Source organism: Macadamia integrifolia, chromosome 6, assembly GCF_013358625.1.
Source record: "Macadamia integrifolia cultivar HAES 741 chromosome 6, SCU_Mint_v3, whole genome shotgun sequence".
Classification (NCBI taxonomy): Eukaryota; Viridiplantae; Streptophyta; class Magnoliopsida; order Proteales; family Proteaceae; genus Macadamia; species Macadamia integrifolia.
The window spans coordinates 5,978,839-5,991,461 of record NC_056562.1 but is presented as its reverse complement, the minus strand read 5'-3'; positions in this window follow the sequence as shown (position 1 = coordinate 5,991,461).

Genomic DNA, 12,623 nt, shown 5'->3' with positions numbered 1-12,623 from the left:
GCGCGTGTGTTTTTTTTTTTTTTTTTTTGGGGGGCGGGGGGGGGTGTGGAGGTGTACTACAAATGAAATCTTTCAGGATCAAGGAAGAATCCCTGAAAAAAAAATCCCAGAAAATTCAATGAAAAGGTGTTAAAATTTTCAAACTCACATTGCTGAGATAATAAAGGTAATCCACACCCCCCCCCCCAACCCAATATGAATGCTGTTTTTTTGGTCGTTTAATCAACAATGGAATTATTATGGGTCTCACAGGTGATGTTTGAAACATTCACATTCCAATTGACATTGGTGGTGAAATGGTCGAGGAGTTGGAGCTAACAGACACCACAGCCATCACCGAGATGTTGATGATGAAAATCCACACCCATCTTCTCTGCTGGATAAACTGAGAAACTGCAAGAGATAATATCGGTGGGGAGGTTGCAATTTGTGATACATGAGAATCGGATAGTAAAGATTATGTTTATCACAAAATTAAAATTATGGGAAAATATTGTCTACATTATTACACGATCCCCCCTTTTTATGAAATTATTAGTAGTATTTTACATTAAAAAAAAAAATTTTGAAAAATATCACACTAATGATACATAATTGATAGAAAGGGCATGTTTCAAATTCAAAATAAAGTGAGTGCTCTTATCTAATTTGATGTTTCCAAAGCATTTCTTCCTTATTACAACATTGATACCTTATAATCCATGTTATGTCTCATTAACGCTTCCATTGGTGTTAGCGCCTATATTTTGCGTTGTCTCGTGCTTGGTCTTGTTGATGATCGCACTTTCTTTACTGGTGTGCTTGCCTGCTTGGTCTAGTTATGCTTCTGAAAGGAAGTTCGAAGCTTTAGAAACTTCTTGGAATAATAAAAAAACCTCTGCTGCTGATGTTCTCTGTAGTCATTCTTAGGAAAAAGAACTGTATGAAATTGAAATCTCACTTGAGTTTCGGAGCCTCTGTGGGCACCAGAATTGACAGGATGGATTCGCTAGTTTTTTGTGTTGTTTAATGTGAGGTGATCCATAAATGTATGATTTCTGGTGTATCACTCTCATTTCTGTTCATTCCACTGCAATTTTCTGGTTTTTTTTTTCTTTGAGAAAGCCATGCTTGATGTTTGAACAACTATTCTGGTGATTTGATCCGCAGTTCTGTACAAAGATGGATAATAACTGTTCCTGGTGCACCAAACAGCTATACTGTGTTCTTCTCAGCCAAATATATGCCACTGTTATTTGTTGATGATTACAGTTGATATTCATGGATTTTTCCTCTTGCTCATTAGTGTTATGTTTTGAAGCAATTTGATTACTTTAAACTGCTTATTTTAAATCTGTTCAAGTCTAGTATCTCTTGTTTAAAAACTAAAGGGGCTTGTAAGCACACTGATCATCCATTCAAACATATTTGGCCACACATGGTATCTATTTATGGTCTTCCTACCCTCACACATAAACACAAAATGGTAATGTTGATCGTAACCATCTTCATGTCACCCAAACTGGACAGACATTGATGTTCCAATGTAAAGTTGCTTCGCAATTTTGGTTTGAAGCATTCTCTATAGCTCTGTTTTTAATAAACCATTTACCAACTTGTGTTCTTGGTGGTAAATCTCCATTTCAGGTACGTTTTGGCACAACCCTGATTACTCTATCGAATGCATAATCCCATACTCATGGCCAAAAGTTCGAGAGCCACGGCATGTCAAGGTAAGGCTTTTGAAATAATTGTGTCCGCCTTCACTCTCAATCTGTCCTTGTCAAGGTAAGGCTTTTGAATCAATGGTTGTGTCTGCTTCGCTCTCAATTTGTCCTTCAGGTGCAGTTGTAGTACCAAAAAAGTCAAGTTCAAACTCCGGGTCGGATTTCACAGCAAACTTGATAAGGCACAAGATGTTAGACGTTTAGGGTTTTACAACATACCCTAATAGTAATAGGCTCCTATACATACAACTAAAACACGAAGTCGAATCAAAATATAAATGATTGATTTGTACCTTGCACATATTATGTTGAAAACGATCGATACAGTTCTTCACGGTTTCATTCTCTTGGCTATTGATCTTCTATAGTCGCTTAGACCTCCTCGGTTCTCTTACTTTAATGGTAAAGTGGGAAAGAATGAATAATGGCTGTAGGGACCAGTATTTATAACTCTCTTGCACCCAAAATCTAAAACCACAATGGGTTGGCCAGTATATCTTTAAACCTGAGAATGGACCGAACTGGTTCATGTAACTTGATTCTCACCTATTTAATCAACCTGAATAATTAATTAAACCCATAAATCCAACAATCTCCCACTTAGGCTATATTAATTATGGGAAAAGGGTGGGTATGCTACCAATATCAAGTATGCTAGCACCCATTGTGTCTATCTCTCTCTTCCCTTTTTCTGAAATGACCCTCATATCCTTCCTGAATGATACTTCATCATGTGATCCTATTGGTGCTATCCGCTAGCATACTTGATATCAGCGGCATACCTATCCCTCTCCCATTAATTATAATGATGTTTTTAAATTAGTGTGGACATAGATTCTCATTACATTAACCACTCTTACTGTGATTCAGTTGAAAAATTACTCATATCGAACAACAACAGAAGATGCACCTCAATATACAACATATAACTTTTTGTCATTACAAACATAAATAAATTTATCAACACAAATCTCTGTCGGATACTAACATGGAAAATGTGACATATCCTCAAATATTACTGTTGTCATTTCAGGTAGGCCATTAACTGTGATATTAACTTTTACTGTGGCAAATCTAGGGGTGCAACAAGGCCGGGTTGGGCTAGGTTTCATAAAACCCTAGCCCAACCCTGAGTCCCCTTAACTGGGCCCAAACCCGCCCTGACCCTAACTCAGGGCCGCAAAACTTCAACCCTGGCTCTACCCTTCAGGGTTCAGCTCAACCCTTACCCGCCCTAATTGGCCCTGATTTCTCAGGGTCAGGCTGGGATGACCCTGTCACTGACCCTGATTGACCCTAACCTTGGTTTACCATAAAGGGTTGGGTATACCCTAACCCTGCAAAATATGAAATAACTTAAAAATAAAAAATATCCATAATAAAGAGGAGATAAAAATATAAAGTTACAAATTACTTGTCATGAGGAGAACATCCTAAAGCAAAAATTCAAACAATACAAATAACTTCAACTATTATAGTAAACAAAGAGGTGATCATCCTAAGAAAGTAAATAATCTAAAAAATTTCGATTATTTGTCATGATAAACAAAGAGACAATCCTAATAAGGCAAACAATCTGAAGATCTCAGAACCCTTGTCATGTTTAATAAAGATGAGAACATCCTAAGAAAACAAAAAATCCAAAGAACGCAGAGACGCAAAGAACTTCTGTGATTCCTCAGAGACACAAAGAGCAAAATATCTTCTTTTTTTTTTTTCTTGGTAAGAAAAGCAAGAGAGATCTTTTTTTTTTTTTTTTTTTTGTAAAAAAAGCAAGAGAGATCAGTGAGAAGATATATTAGAAGTTTTGAGGTGTCAATGATTCAATGTCAAATGATATATAAAATTAGGTTAAATTCAGTGTTAACATCAGGGTCACAACCAGGGTCATCATAGACAAAAATCAGGGTCAAAAGTCAAGGTAAAACAATTAGGGCTAGGTTCATGGTGGACTAGGCGGACCAAAGACATCAACCCTTACCCGCCCTAACCTTGACTCATCAAAAATTTCAGGGTCTGACCGGCTCTCGGGGCCAAACTTGCACCCCTAGGCAAATCGCCTTTGATTTGTGGTTAGTATCTAACTGTAGCTTCTGACTATAAATTATGGCAAACAAGGTCTTTGAACTGTGGCAAACATTGCCTTTTAAACTGTGGCAAACATTGCCTATAACTGTGGCAATTACTGCCTATAAACTATGTACAAATGAAGCCATTCAAGAATCAATAAAGAAATTGATAACTTTGCATAAGATAAATACTAAAATCAGATGAATAACATAACTATATAATCTATTAAAATATGCCCAATGTGGACTAAAGTATCAAAACAAATAAAATAATCAACAAGAAGCAAAGCTCTCATTAACCAAGCATATAAAAAACTCAATAGTACTAATTTTATAAACATAATCTTTGAGCACTCTCACTGGAAAAGCCTTTGTAAGAGGCATGCCAACATCCTATCAATGACTAAGAATTACAACTGGAGTTGTATCAATATCCTTTGGGTCAGAAATTTACTGCTCTTAGTTGTGAAAAGAACATCAACGTTCAGAAATTCAATCACCTTTAGGTAAAAGAACTCTTAATTCAATGTCCCTTCCTAACATGTGAATATTTATTTACAAACCTTGATGACATCACCTTTGAAAAAATGTTACCTTTACTGTTAAGAAATACACAATTAAATTGAATGCCCATAAACTTTGATGATTTCACCTTTGGAAAATGCCACATTTACTGTTGATGAAGACACAATCAAATTGAATGTAGCACTTTAGTAGATTTCACTTAATCCTATCATGTTTTCTCCATTAGAGATATATATATATCTTTATATATATGAACATACATTTAAATGTATCACTAGGACAACAAAAACTATACAAGAGTCACAATCGTAACTACATTCCTATCCTTTGAGCTAAGAATGTACTTATCCTCTTATAAATCCACATTTACTGTGAAAAAACAATAATTTTCGAGATCCCCTTACCATTGGGCTTAGAAAACTCTAGGTTACTATCATTTTCTTGAACTTAGGTAACATCACATTTGGACAAATGTCATCAACTTTATTATCTCAGAAAATACCATGGAAGAATAAGATGTGTCACTTTTGTGGATTTCACCCCACTCTTTCATGGTTTCCTGAAAATTTACTATGCAACTAAGAGTGTGCGGAAGGTTACACCCAGTTTAATTCCAACATATTTATTTATCATAGGGTGTTCTAAATATGATTTGTAAGCATAAAATCCCAATAATTTTCTACCTATGTCATTCATAAATAATTTTTCAATATCATGGTAATGATAAATCAATGCAGAATCTAGCATAAACATAAAGACAATTTTGAAGTCACTAGAGAACAAAAACAAAACACTATGAACTGTTCCAAAACAATTATTGAACAAAAAAAAAATCCAAGTCCCAATTTCTTGTACTGAAAACAACCCAGAATACTAAACATTCTCCCACTAGTTGAACCATATAAAAAATTTTAGAGTACAGAAATCCATCCTCCCATTGATTTGACTAATTAAATATTTATCCATAACATCCCAAGTACATGATAAAATGACATCATAATGACCAATTGTATTTTATTATTAATAAGACCTTGGGATTCTTAATAGAATTGATTTAAATCTTAGAAACCTCATTGGACATTATTTGAATACTGTCCATTACCAAATGAGACTCATTTCAAGTGATAAAACCCTTCACAATCCCACAGTGACCAATAACATAATCATTGTTCAAAACATTATTAATGGCCTCTTAGTTCTATGACTAAATACAAATATGATATAAAATTTCATATAAACTTATCATAGAACAAATTAGACCACTAAATATGACCCAAAACAATGAATCCAATGTTAAAAAATGGATTTCAATTTGGACTTAAAAGACCCTTAAATTGATGTTTAAATCAGCTTAAATTAAAACCCAAAAAAACCAAGATCCAAATAAACCCTTAAGAGGTTTCTTTTTTTTTTTTTTTTTTTTTTTATCTTCCTGGTTAACGCCGGTCAACTCGAATATTCGGGTCGACTAGACCACTCAAGCCATGGTCCGGTCGAATTGAACCAATTGTGTTTGGGCAGTCTGATTTTGATTTGTTTGGTTTGGGTTGAACCATGTGAACCACATGATTTGGTTCACTTGAACCATAACAATTCATTTAAATCAATGGGTCTAAGCTCAATATTGATGACTTCAGTAATTAACATAGAATATGGGCTTAGCCCATTACTAAATTACTTAAGAAGTAGACCCAGCTCATGACTTAATATGACTTAAGTCCAATAAGAAATTACTTAAAAACAAAACTTTTCCTAATAGATTATGCATTTGGAGCAAGTCCATTATGTTTCAATTTAAAACAATAGGGGCCAAAGGGACATTTTAACATTGGGCTTCAAAAAGTCCTACCATATCTTTCTCTTTCTCTTTCTCTTCCTCTCAGCCACCATCTGCAACTTGCAGGTTTTAAAGTATGGGAAAAATAAATTCTCTAAAAACTAAGGTTCTTTCTAATGGAGAATCTCCACAAACTCAATGGTTCTGTACATTCTAGATTAAGAATATATTTTATTAATTGATTCTAGATCCATATGGGTTGCTCTGATATCACTTGTTAGACTGTTTAGTGTTTCACAATAAACCCTAAGAGGTTCTCATACAGACAATTAGAACACGAAATTGAATCAAAACATAAATAATTGATTTGTACCTTTGCACTTAGTATGCTGAAAATGATAGATGCAATTATTCACGGTTTCTTTCTCTTGGCTATGTTTCTGTTACAGCCCCTTAGACCTCTTTGGTTCTCTCACTTTAATAGTAAAGTGAGTGGGAATAATGAATAATGGCTATAAGGACCGAAACTCAGTATTTATAATATTGTCCTGCATCCAAAATCCTAAACTATAATGGGTTGGGTCAGCATATCCCTAAACATAAAAGTGAACCGAATCAGTTCATGCAATTTGACTCTCACCTATTTAATCAGCCTGAGTAATTAATTAATCCTATAAATCCAATACAAAAACCTTCTTTATTAAAGAGAGGAAAGTCGAGTGACTATAACATTGTTATTGAGAAACGCCAAAATCAAACCTATCCTTTTTCACTGCATCCACCCTAGTCAGATAGATCAAGCCTCCTTATCTGACAAAGATATTTACATTACCTATCACGGAAAGGGAGTCTGCCTTTTCTAAGGTGAAGGTTTTATTGGATTTTCTAAGTTGAAGCACTTCTCTAGTAATATAAATTCATTGGATTGGAAGTCGTCCACTTGAATAGCCACATTTCATGATTTAGAGTCCATCTTCATTGTATGGCTCACCATGTTGGAACCTTTTCCCTTATAGGTTAAACCAAAGTTGCTAAAGTTATTATTAATGAAGCTTGTATCTTCAAATGGTGTTAAATTTAGCCATAATAGAGATCCCAATGTGAAGATATACTCAGATTGTCATTTACAATCTATCAAAGAAAACATTGCACTTTCCTGTAACCATTTGTATATATACGTGGACAATTATTATGAGAATTAAATGAAATTCTTGCTGACTGTATAAGAGAGAGTTTCAATAACTAACGACCTCACCACATATAATGTGCGTTATATGTTGGACATACAACATACGTAATTCATTTAACATGTAATCATTGTGAGTTGCATTATAAATACATAGAGGTTCATTTTAAATTATCTTTTTTTTTTCTTCTAACAAAATGGAGATGGTTTTAGTGACCCATGAAGGTAAGTTCCCAAACTTCTAATTAATTGAATAGAGTCAAATTTCTTGGATTCAATATTTTAGACAAGCAACGAAAGATTCTACTATAATATATGAGATATTGGAAAAAACCAACAACTATTTAGAATTTATGTTGTGAACGGTAAGCTATTGAATATATTTTGTTTGATTTCTCATTCTACTTAGTTTTTCTTAACCAACACTCAATTCCAAAGGCTAAAGGATAGGTTAAGTTTACAGTCTTGCCCTTTTTTAAGATTGGATTAAGCTTGGACTCTACATTTTAGTCCAATTTTACTATGCTTAGAATGTTAGGATTTTTATGTGGGCTTAGCTGATACCAATTGATCCATTGGGCCCAAGCAATAATAGATCCACTCTAATTAGGAAAATCCTAACTCTTTCCATTGTGAGAGTGTAATAGGGTTTTAGGGATTCTATTATAAATAGAATACTGACGATCCCTACAACCATTACTTTAATGTCTTATTGGTTTTGGGAGCACGGCTTTCTCACAAGAGCAAGTGCACAAAAAGAGAGAAAATCCTAGAGTAAGAGGCTATAGAAGATCTCAGTAGAAAGACTCCACTTGCGTAGTTCGTCATTGTCATCTTCATGGGAGTAATGTTTAACCACATGGAACAGAAGTTCATGATTTATGCTCATGGGGCTTCTAAACTTGCACAGGTACTTCTCTATTTCCATTCATGGTTCATGTCATGGATGTCTCATTGATTATTATAGATATGGTAAATCTATATGGTTATGTATTTTAAGATCTATGAAGGAAGTATTTTATTGATCTTGGTCTAGTAACTATACCCATGATTAAATATCTTTTATGATTCTTGTATTCTAAAAAACTATAGGGTTATTCATATGTTTAATATGGTAAAGGATCCCCAACAATTGGTATTAGAGCCAAGCCTTATAGTGTTAGAATCAAGAAAAATTAAAAAAAAAATTTGATTTTATATAGGGTTTGGATCCCAAATCATGAAAATCATAATTTTACCATCGCTTAAAGATCTCGTATGAAAAAATTTTCTTCACAAAAATTGTAGAGCACGAGAAGACAATCGCAGTGGTATGCCACAAGTCACTAGAAACCTCCGGACGAGCCAGCACGTGCCACTAGAAATTGGCTGCCGAAGGAAAGAGATTTTTTTTTATTAAAAAAAAAACCGACGACGAGTCATCGCCAGGTCAACTCGAAAACCCTACCGAGTTGACCCAGTATGCAATGGGTCAACTCATGACCCACACTATTTGACTCGATCAAATGTTGATTGGGTCGTTGACCAATTGACCCAGATTTTGACCCGAAACTAATATGCCCGAACCGAATTAGACCGTTTGGCCGAACCGGTTGGTTCGGGAAACTAAATTGATTTTGATCTTTTTTTTTTTTATAATTTCAAATAGCTCGTACGGACAAACGGTGAAGAATTTTTCACCCTGATTTTTTACGTTGAGTCTAGTTTTTTGTGCTCTTCGTTTTGATATATTATGAGCCTAATTTTGATTAACTTTTATGATCTATTTTGCATAAGTTATAAGTATGGGTGGTTAATGATTCTTTATAATTTTCCTATTAATTGGAAAAAATAAAAGAAAATCAACTCATACATTACTTGCATATTAAAATATGAACTTGTTTATTCTTGGTAATGTAGTTTATGCTTTTGTTTATGAATATTTTTATTCATGCTTAAACAATCCCACTTTTAACTGCCGGAATGAATTTGTAGACTATTGCAGTAAGATTGGATGGAATCCACCAAAGTGGTAAAGTTCAACCTTATTATAATAGAATACAAATCAAATGTCTTCTTTGTTTGAAAAGACAGAGAACAATGATTGGTAGCAAGATTGCTAATGTTCACCCAAATGTGACATTATCAAAGAAAAGTTAAAGTTAAAGCAAGTGAAAAACAGAATAGGAATTTCTCAACCTAGAAGACGTTGTCCATCTAAAGATGGCGGTACTTTTCAAAAGTTAGAAGAAGTCTCGTAGTAATAGCAGAGAGACTTGAGTTGACTAGTATTTTTCAGACCCAAAGGTCAGGAATGTAGCTCCGATTGATACTTTTAAAGTAATTGATAATTGAGCATTGTAATGTTTATTTTGTTAATAGTTATATGCTTGTTCTTTTACATTTAAATGATATTTAGTTTATGCTTAAATAACTCACAAATATAAGCTGTCAGGTGTAGTTGTAAGTTATTGCAGTAAAATGGATGGAACCCACCAAAGTAGTAAAATTTGAGATTACTGCAATAGGTTTGTAACTCAAAAGTTTTGTCTTATTTTCAAAGACATAGAAAATTATTGACAGGAATTAGGTAATGCTTGCCCAAAGGCGACATTATCAAAGATAAGCATAAATGCAAGTGTACTCTAAGCAGACCTTAACCTAGAAGTTGTTATTCATCCAAAAGTGACAGTAATTTTCGAAGTTGAAGAGCTCTCATGGTCATTGTATGTTTTTCAGTGGACCAGTGCATTCCAGACCCAGAGGTTGAGAATGTAGTTCGGTTGATACTCTGGTTATGTTTAATGGTTAGTGATGTAATATTGGTTTTAATTTTATTGACGTTACATGGATTAATTAAATATTGAATGGATTATTCTTCCTTGAGTTGAACCATTAAACTGAATGTCTTTAAAAATGGCTTGAGAATATAGTGGTCTAAATATGCCTCAAAGACCTAGTTTTCTATACTAGGAAAACCAAATCAATAGTTTGGTATTATGTTTTTAAAGCAAAGATTTTTACCCTAAAAAGTAATGGACAGTTGATCAATGGCAATAGTGTGGATAAGGGTTTCATAACTATTACCATAGGTTATAGGTTTATTTAATGTGTTATTTTTTGTATTCCGATTGGATCAATTATTGGTTGGGTTGGATTAGTATCGATTTTGATCAATCCAATATCAAGTTCTTAAACACTGACATTGTTCTTTGAAAACTTATTTATGAACATTAATTGATAAATGTTTGGTTTTCTTTTATTTTTGGGTTTATGTGAACAAGTTTATATGTATGTCATATTTAACGAATTGTGTTCTCCAATAAATGGATTAATTTATGACTAGTCTAACCAAGTGGGAGGATAAAAGTATGAATCTAAAGTTGTTTTATGTGGCTCGACCAGTGGGAGAATAAATTCGGTATACTAGGTTGCTAGTGGGAGGATGTTACTAGTAGAAGGTCAGTATACTAGGTTGCTAGTGGGAGAATAAATTCAATGTACTATATTGTTTTTCATGCAAAAGAATTATTTTGAGTTTTGTATTGATTTATTATTATCATCATATTGAAGAATTATTTATGGCTGAAATATATAGTAAATTCATATTCATATCATTTTGTACTTGAATGTTTTGTTTGAAACACCCTATGATGGATAAATATATTAAAATTAAACTAGGTGTGAGCTTCCGCACAATTTATGTTATACGATACATTTCTAGGAAGCTATGAAAGAATTTGATGAAATCTACCAAAGTGGCACATCCTATTCTTTCATAGTTTTTCCAAACGCAATAAAATTGGTGACATTTGCCCAAAGGTGATGTCACCCAAGTTAAAGAAAATACATGTATGGAAAGGACTATAACTTAGAGGTTTCTAAGTCCATATGTGATAAAAGTAATTATATTTTCACAGTAAATTTGGGTTTATGAGAGAACCAGTGCATTCTTAGCCCAAAGGATAGGAATGTAGTTACGGTTGTGACTCTTATGTGTTTTATCTACTAGATGTATATTTATTGTGTAGTTTATCTGCTAGATGTACATATTAATTTTTTTAGCCTAGTTATTTGGTGTGTATGATTCATACCTGAGATTTTTAGAGTTACTTGATCTGGTTTTAGCTCTCAAATAACCCAAACTGGTGTTGTTGTGAATCAAAGTACAACTGAATGGATATAGAAACAATTTTATTACCCTATTAAGTTTATAATGATTTTGGAGCAATTTTGAAATGATTTTATCTTAAATCTTGTTCTCTAAATTATTTATGTACATTTATGTTTCATTTATTTGTGTTGTCCCTAGTTGATTAAGAAACACATTAAAGCATACACTTTTGTACATATATTTATCTCAAATGAGGAAAATATGATAGGAATGAGTGAAACCCACCAAAGTGATACATTCAGTTCAATTATGCGTTTCCCAAGGTAAATGTGGCATTTGCCCAAATGTGGTGTCACTCAAGTTTATCGACAAAGTACTCAAGAGCCATGTTTTCTGACATTGGTATTATTGAGGTTTTTGATATGCTTGGTTAGTGGGAGTTTTATGATCTCATTTAACCAAATATATCATGGTAGCGACAACCAAAGTTTAAAGTCAGTAAAAGTCAAAGTTTAAAGTTGTGCCTGCTAAGGTTTGTTGGCAGTGCTTAGCCAAAGTAATTGACGATAAGTCAAGTTAATTGATAATATTTTGTCAGAATTTATGATGTATGACTGTATTTAGCCTAAGTCCAAAGAAGTTGTAGTTTACCACAGGTAGTTTGCCAAAGGTTGTGATTTATGGTAGTATTTAACATAAATCTATGGTAGTGGTGATTAACCACAGGCGGTTTACCAAAGTTTGTGATTTATGGTGGTATTTAACCTAAATCCATGGAAGTGGCAGTTAGCCATTGGCTGGCGGTATGCCAAAGTAAGATATTAATTAAAAAAAAAGGTGGTTTGCCAAGTGTTGATTAATATCAAAGTTTTCTACCTGTGAGATTTTCAAGGTAGACTGATATTTTGATCAAGAAAGGACCTATAAGGAAATGTATATTTTATGTGATCACAGGTATGATATCAATTCTTAATATCTATGTTTCCATGCGATTTGAATGGATAATTTTCTGTTGTTTGTAACAGTAGATAGTTATATGTCGTATATTGAGGTGTATTTTTTACTATTGTTCAACAATAGAGATTCTTGATTGGATCAAAGTTTGTTTGAGTAATGTTCAGTCTTGGGATTATTTGGCCAGATGTCAATGGAAAGACATTAGTATCAGTGTAGCCCAAGTGGGAGATTGTTAGGAATTTTATGTGGGCTTAACTGATACCAATTGATCCATTGGGCCCCAGCAATTATAGAACCATTATGATTAGGA